The sequence below is a fragment of the Arachis hypogaea genome, chromosome 17, assembly GCF_003086295.3.
Source record: "Arachis hypogaea cultivar Tifrunner chromosome 17, arahy.Tifrunner.gnm2.J5K5, whole genome shotgun sequence".
NCBI lineage: Eukaryota > Viridiplantae > Streptophyta > Magnoliopsida > Fabales > Fabaceae > Arachis > Arachis hypogaea.
In genome coordinates this window covers 62147852-62155116 of record NC_092052.1, presented here as the reverse complement: position 1 = coordinate 62155116, position 7265 = coordinate 62147852, and the positions used below count along the sequence as shown (strand labels likewise).

General features: G+C 38.9%; 1 non-coding gene across 1 annotated transcript; it reads right to left on the bottom strand.

The window, feature by feature from the left end:
- Positions 1 to 1801: 1801 nt before the first annotated feature.
- On the bottom strand, positions 1802 to 1905 carry LOC112768633 (small nucleolar RNA R71). The gene has a single exon (XR_003186038.1). It is a non-coding gene; the product is annotated as a small nucleolar RNA R71 (small nucleolar RNA).
- Positions 1906 to 7265: the final 5360 nt, after the last annotated feature.

Below are 7265 nucleotides of genomic sequence, written 5' to 3'. Positions count from 1 at the left end.
ATTTCATGCATTGCATTCTTCATGATCTTCAAGTCGTTCTTGGCCAGTCTTCTTGTTTGATCTTCATATTTTCTTGTTTTGTGTCTTTCCTTGTTTTTCATATGCATTCTTGAATTATTAATGTCTAAAGAATAAAAATTTTTAAGTTTGGTGTCTTGCATGTTTTCTTTTCTTGAAAATTTTTCAAAAATAAGTTCTTGGTGTTCATCTTGACATTCAAAGTGTTCTTGGTGTTCATCTTGACATTCATAGTGTTTTTGCATGCATTTTTGGTTTTGATCTTAATTCTTCATGTTTTGTTTCATTCTTGCTGTTTAATGAAAAAAAAAGAGAGAAAAACATCAAAAAGATATCTTTTCCTTTTTTCTCTTTCATCATTAAAAATTCAAAAAATCAAAAAAATATCTTTCCCTTATTCTATCATAAAATTTCGAAAATTTGGATTGACTTTTTCAAAAATTTTTCAAAATTAGTTATTTTTTATGAGTCAAATCAAACTTTCATTTTAAAAACTCTATCTTTTTCAAATCTTTTTCAATTTTCTTCATATTTTCGAAAACTTTATGATTGATTTTCAAAATATTTACTAACAATTAATGTGATTGATTCAAAATTTTTAAGTTTGTTACTTGCCTAATAAGAAAGGTTCAATCTTTAAACTCTAGAATCATATCTTTTTAGTTTCTTGTTAGTCAAGTAATCAACTTTGATTTCAAAATTCAAATCTTTTCAAATTTCGTTTTCAAATCTTTTTCAAAATAAGTTTCAATCACACCTTTTCAAAATCAATTTCAAAATCTTTTCTAACTTCTTTTCTAACCTCTTATCTTTTCAAAAATTGATTTACAAATCTTTTTCAAACTAATCCTATCTTTTTGTTTGATTTTTAGCTTTTTCAAAACTACCTAACTAACTCCCTCTCTAATTTTTGAAAATTACTTCCCTCTTTTTCAAATTTTCTTTTTAATTAACTAATTGTTTTAATTTCAATTTAATTTGATTTCAATTTTAATTTTCGAAATTTAACTTTAAATATTATTTTTTATTTTAATTGATTTTCAAAATTCCCTCTCTCTCATCTCTTTATATTTAATTATTCATCTACTAACACTTCTCTTCCACCCAAAAATTTGAACCCCATCTTCCTCTCCGTGTTCGAATTTTACCTCTTCTCCTTCTTATATTCTTCTCTTCTTATACTTGCATAAGGAATCTCTATACTGTGACATAGAGGATTCCATATTTTCTTTTCTGTTTTCTTCTTTTTCATATGAGCAGGAACAAGGATAAGAACATTCTTGTTGAAGCTGATCCTGAACCTGAAAGGACTCTGAAGAGGAAGCTAAGGGAAGCCAAAGCACAACTCTCTGGAGAAAATATGACAAAAATTTTCGAAAAAGAAGGAGACATGGCCAAAAATAATAACAATGCAAGGAAGATGCTTGGTGACTTTACTGCACCAAATTCCAATTTACATGGAAGGAGCATCTCAATCCCTGCCATTGGAGCAAACAATTTTGAGCATAAACCTCAATTAGTTTCTCTGATGCAACAGAACTGCAAGTTTCATGGACTTCCATCCGAAGATCCTTTTCAGTTCTTAACTGAATTCTTGTAGATCTGTGATACTGTTAAGACCAATGGGGTTGATCCCAAGGTCTACAGGCTTATGCTTTTCCCATTTGCTGTAAGAGAAAGAGCTAGAATATAGTTGGACTCTCAACCTAAGGATAGCCTGAACTCTTGGGATAAGCTGGTCACAGCTTTCTTAGCCAAGTTCTTTCCTCCTCAAAAGCTTAGTAAGTTTAGAGTGGATGTTCAAACCTTCAGACAAAAGGAAGGTGAATCCCTCTATGAAGCTTGGGAGAGATATAAGGAACTAACCAAAAAGTGTCCTTCTGACATGCTTTCAGAATGGACCATCCTGGATATATTCTATGATGGTCTGTCTGAATTATCAAAGATGTCATTGGACCATTCTGCAGGTGGATCTATTCACCTAAAGAAAATGCCTGCAGAAACTCAAGAACTCATTGACATGGTTGCAAATAACCAGTTCATGTACACTTCTGAAAGGAATCCTGTGAATAATGGGACGCCTCAGAGGAAATGAGTTCTTGAAATTGATACTCTGAATGCCATATTGGCTCAGAATAAAATATTGACCCAACAAGTCAATATGATCTCTCAGAGTCTGAATGGATTGAAGGAATCATCCAACAATACTGATGAGCGGATAATTTATACGCTTTTTGGCATTGTTTTTACATAGTTTCCAGTATGATTTAGTTAGTTTTTAGTATATTTTTATTAGTTTTTAATTAAAATTCACATTTCTGGACTTTACTATGAGTTTGTGTGTTTTTCTGTGATTTCAGGTATTTTCTGACTGAAATTGAGGGACTTGAGCAAAAATCAGATTCAGAGGTTGAAGAAGGACTGCAAATACTGTTGGATTCTGACCTCCCTGCACTCAAAGTTGATTTTCTGGAGCTACAGAACTCCAAATGGCGCGCTGTTAATTGGGTTCGACAGTACACATCCAGGGCTTTCCAGAAATATATAATAGTCCATACTTTGCCCGAGTTTAGATGACGCAAACTGGCGTTCAACGCCAGTTCCATGCTGCATTCTGGAGTTAAACGCCAGAAACAGGTTACATAGTGGAGCTAAACGTCAGAAATAGGTTACAAACTGGCGTACAACTCCAGGAGAAGCCTCTACACGTGTAAAGCTCAATGCTCAGCCCAAGCACACCCCAGAAGTGGATATCTGCATCATTTACTCATTTCTGTAAACCCTAGTAACTAGTTTAGCATAAATAGGACTTTTTACTATTGTATTTACATCTTTGGATATCTTTGGATTATCTTTTGATCCTTTGATCATGTTTAGGGGGCTGGCTATTCAGCCATGCCTGGACCTTATCACTTATGTATTTTCCACGGTAGAGTTTCTACACTCCATAGATTAAGGTGTGGAGCTCTGCTGTTCCTCATGAATTAATACAAAGTACTACTGTTTTTCTATTCAATTCAAGCTTATTCCTTCTCTAAGATATCCATTTGCACCCAAGAACATGATGAATGTGATGATTATGTGACGCTCATCATCATTCTCACCTATGAACACGTACCTGACAAACACTTCCGTTCTACATGCAAACAAGCTAGAATGAGTATCTCTTGGATATCTAATACAGAGGACCGAGTCCGAGATATTAGAATCTTCGTGGTATAAGTTAGAACCCATGGACGGCCATTCTTGATATCCAGAAAGTCTAAACCTTTACTGTGGTATTCCGAGTAGGATCTGGGAAGGGATGGCTGCGACGAGCTTCAAACTCGCGAGTGCTGGGTGTAGTGACAGACACAAAAGGACAGTAAATCCTATTCCAGTATGATCGAGAATCGACAGATGATTAGCCATGCAGTGACAGCGCATTAGACCATTTTCAAAGAGAGGATGGGATGTAGCCATTGACAACGGTGATGCCCTACATAAAGCTTGCCATGAAAGGGAGTAGGAATGATTGGATGAAGACAGCAGGAAAGCAGAGGTTCAGAGGAATGAAAGCATCTCTATACACTTATCTGAAATTCTCACCAATGAATTACATAAGTAGCTCTATCCCAGTTTATATTTTATTTATGTTTTTATTATCAATTCACCATAACCATTTGAATCCATCTGACTGAGATTTACAAGGTGACCATAGCTTGCTTCAGGCCGACAATCTCTATGGCATCGACCTTTAGTCACATAAGGTTTATTACTTGGATGACCCAGTGCACTTGCTGGTTAGTTGTGCGAAGTTGTGATAAAGAGTTGAGATTACAATTGTGCGTACCAAGTTGTTGGCGCCATTGATGATCACAATTTCGTGCACCAAGTACTAAAGAGGCCTCTTCTGAAGAAGAAGCTTATGATCCTGAGAACCCTGCAATAGCAGAGGTGAATTACATGGGTGAACCCTATGGAAACACCTATAATCCCTCATGGAGAAATCATCCAAATTTCTCATGGAAGGATCAACAAAATTCTCAACAAGGCTTTAACAATGGTGGAAGAAACAGGTTTAGCAATAGCAAACCTTTTCCATCATCCACTCAGCAACAGACAGAGAATTCTGAGCAGAATCCATCTAGCTTAGCAAATATAGTCTCTGATCTATCTAAGGCCACTGTGAGTTTCATGAATGAAACAAGGTCCTCCATTAGGAATTTGGAGGCACAAGTGGGCCAGCTAAGTAAAAGAGTCACTGAAACTCCTCCAAGTACTCTCCCAAGCAATACAGAAGAGAATCTAAAGAGAGAGTGCAAGGCCATTGATTTGACCACCATGGCCGAACCTACAAGGGAAGAGGAGGACGTGAATCCTAGTGAGGAAGACCTCCTGGGATGTTCAGTGACCAATAAGGAGTTCTCCTTTGAGGAACCAAAGGAATCTGAGGCTCAAATAGAAACCATAGAGATTCCATTAAACCTCCTTCTGCCCTTCATGAGCTCTGATGAGTATTCTTCCTCTGAAGAGGATGAAGAGATTACTGAAGAGAAAGTTGCTAAGTACCTTGGTGTAATCATGAAGCTGAATGCCAAATTATTTGGTAATGAGACTTGGGAAGATGAACCTCCCTTGCTCACCAATGAACTGAATGCATTGGACAGGCATAAATTACCTCAAAAGAAACAGGATCCTGGTAAATTCCTAATTCCCTGCAAAATAGGCACCATGACCTTTGAGAAGGCTCTGTGTGACGTGGGGTCAGGAATAAACTTAATGCCACTATATGTAATGGAGAAACTAGGGATCTTTGAGGTGCAAGCTGCTAGAATCTCATTAGAGATGGCAGACAACTCAAGAAAATAGGCTTATGGACAAGTAGAGGACGTGTTAGTGAAGGTTGAAGGCCTTTACATCCCTGCTGATTTCATAATCCTAGACACTGGGAAGGATAAGGATGAATCCATCATCCTTGGAAGATCCTTCCTAGCCACAGCAAGAGCTGTGATTGATGTAGACAGAGGAGAGTTGGTCCTCCAACTGAATAAGGACAACCTTGTGTTTGAAACTCAAGGATCTCCTTCTGTAACCATGGAGAGGAAGCATGAAAAGCTTCTCTCACTGCAGAGTCAACCAAAGCCCCCAAAGTCAAACTCTAAGTTTGGTGTTGGGAGGCCACAACTAAACTCTATGTTTGGTGTTGGGAGGTTCCAATAATGCTCTAAACATCTGTGAGGCTCCATGAGAGCTCACTGTCAAGCTATTGACATTAAAGAAGCGATTGTTGGGAGGCAACCCAATGTTATCTAATTATATTTATTTATTTTCTATTGTTATTTCGTGTTTTATTAGGTTGATGATCATGTGGAGTCACAAAACTACTGAAAAATCAAAAACAAAATGAAAAACAGCAGAAAAAAATAGCACGCCCTGGAGGAGAGCAGTCTGGCATTTAAACGCCAGAAACAAGCATCTGTCTGGCGTTTAACGCCAGAAACAAGCACCAAGCTGGCGTTTAACGCCAGAACCAAGCATCTACCTGGCGTTAAACGCTAGAAACAAGCTGCATTTGGGCATTTAACGCCAGAAACAGGCAGCAGTCTGGCGTTAAACGCCAGGATTGCACAGCAAGGGCGTTTTACACGCCAAATTTTGGGCCGGGATGTTAAGTCCTTGACCCCACTTGATCTGTGGACCCCACGGGATCCCCACTTTTTCTTCTCTCCTCTTCACACCTTTTCATAACTCTCTTCCCCAAATACCCTTCACCAATCAACTCAATCACTCTTCTCCATCACCTCTTCACCACTCACATCCACCCTCTCTTCCCCAAAAACCCCACCTACCTTCAAAATTTAAACTATTTTCCCTCCCAAACCCAACCCTAATGGCCGAACCCTAACCCTCCCCCCATTCCTATATAAACCCCTCATTTTTTCTTCATTTTCACACAACACAAACCTCTCTTCTCCCCCTTGGCCGAAACAACCTCTCTCTCCCTCTCCTCCATTTCTCTTCTTCTCCTTCTTCTTTCTTTCTTCTTTTGCTCGGAGACGAGCAAACATTTTAAGTTTGGTGTGGTAAAAAGCATTACTTTTTGTTTTCCATAACCATCAATGGCACCTAAGGCCAGAGAAACCTCAAGAAAGAGGAAAGTGAAGGCAATTACTTCCACCTCTGAGCCATGGGAGATGGAGAGATTCATCTCAAAGGTCCATCAAGACCACTTTTATGAAGTTGTGGCCAAGAAGAAAGTGATCCCTGAGGTTCCTTTCAAGTTCAAAAAGAATGAGTATCCGGAGATCCGACTTGAGATCCAAAGAAGAGGTTGGGAAGTTCTCACCAACCCCATTCAACAAGTCGGGATCCTAATGGTTCAAGAGTTCTATGCAAACACATGGATCACTAGGAACCATGATCAAAGTGTGAACCCGAATCCAAAGCATTGGCTTACCATGGTTCGAGGGAAATACTTAGATTTCAGTCCGGAAAATGTAAGACTGGCGTTCAACTTGCCAATAATGGAAGAGAATACACGCCCCTACACAAGAAGGGTCAACTTTGATCAAAGGTTAGACCATGTCCTCATAGACATATGTGAGAAAGGAGCTCAATGGAAAATTGACTCAAGAGGCAAGCCGGTTCAACTAAGAAGGCATGACCTCAAACCAGTGGCTAGGGGATAGTTAGAGTTCATTCAACGCTCAATCATTCCTACTAGCAACCGGTCTGAAGTAACTATAGACCGGGTCATCATGATCCATAGTATCATGATTGGAGAAGAGATGGAAGTTCATGAGATTATACCTCAAGAACTTTACAAGGTGGTTGACAAGTCCTCTACTTGGGCAAGGTTAGCCTTTCCTCACCTCATATGCCACCTCTGTAATTCGGCTGGAATTGACATAGAGGGAGACATCCTCATTGTAGAGGACAAGCCCATCACTAAGAAAAAGATGGAGCAAACAAGAGATCATGGACCTCAACAAGAGTATGAAGAAATTCCTCACCATGAAATCCCTGAGATGCCTCAGGGGATACACTTTCCTCCACAAAACTATTGGGAGCAAATCAACACCTCCCTAAGAGAATTAAGTTCCAATATGGGACAACTAAGGGTAGAGCACCAAGAGCATTCCATCATCCTCCATGAAATTAGAGAAGATCAAAGAGCTATGAGGGAGGAGCAACAAAGACAAGGAAGAGACATAGAGGAGCTCAAAAGCACCATTGGTTCTTCAAGAAGAGGAAGACGCCACCCT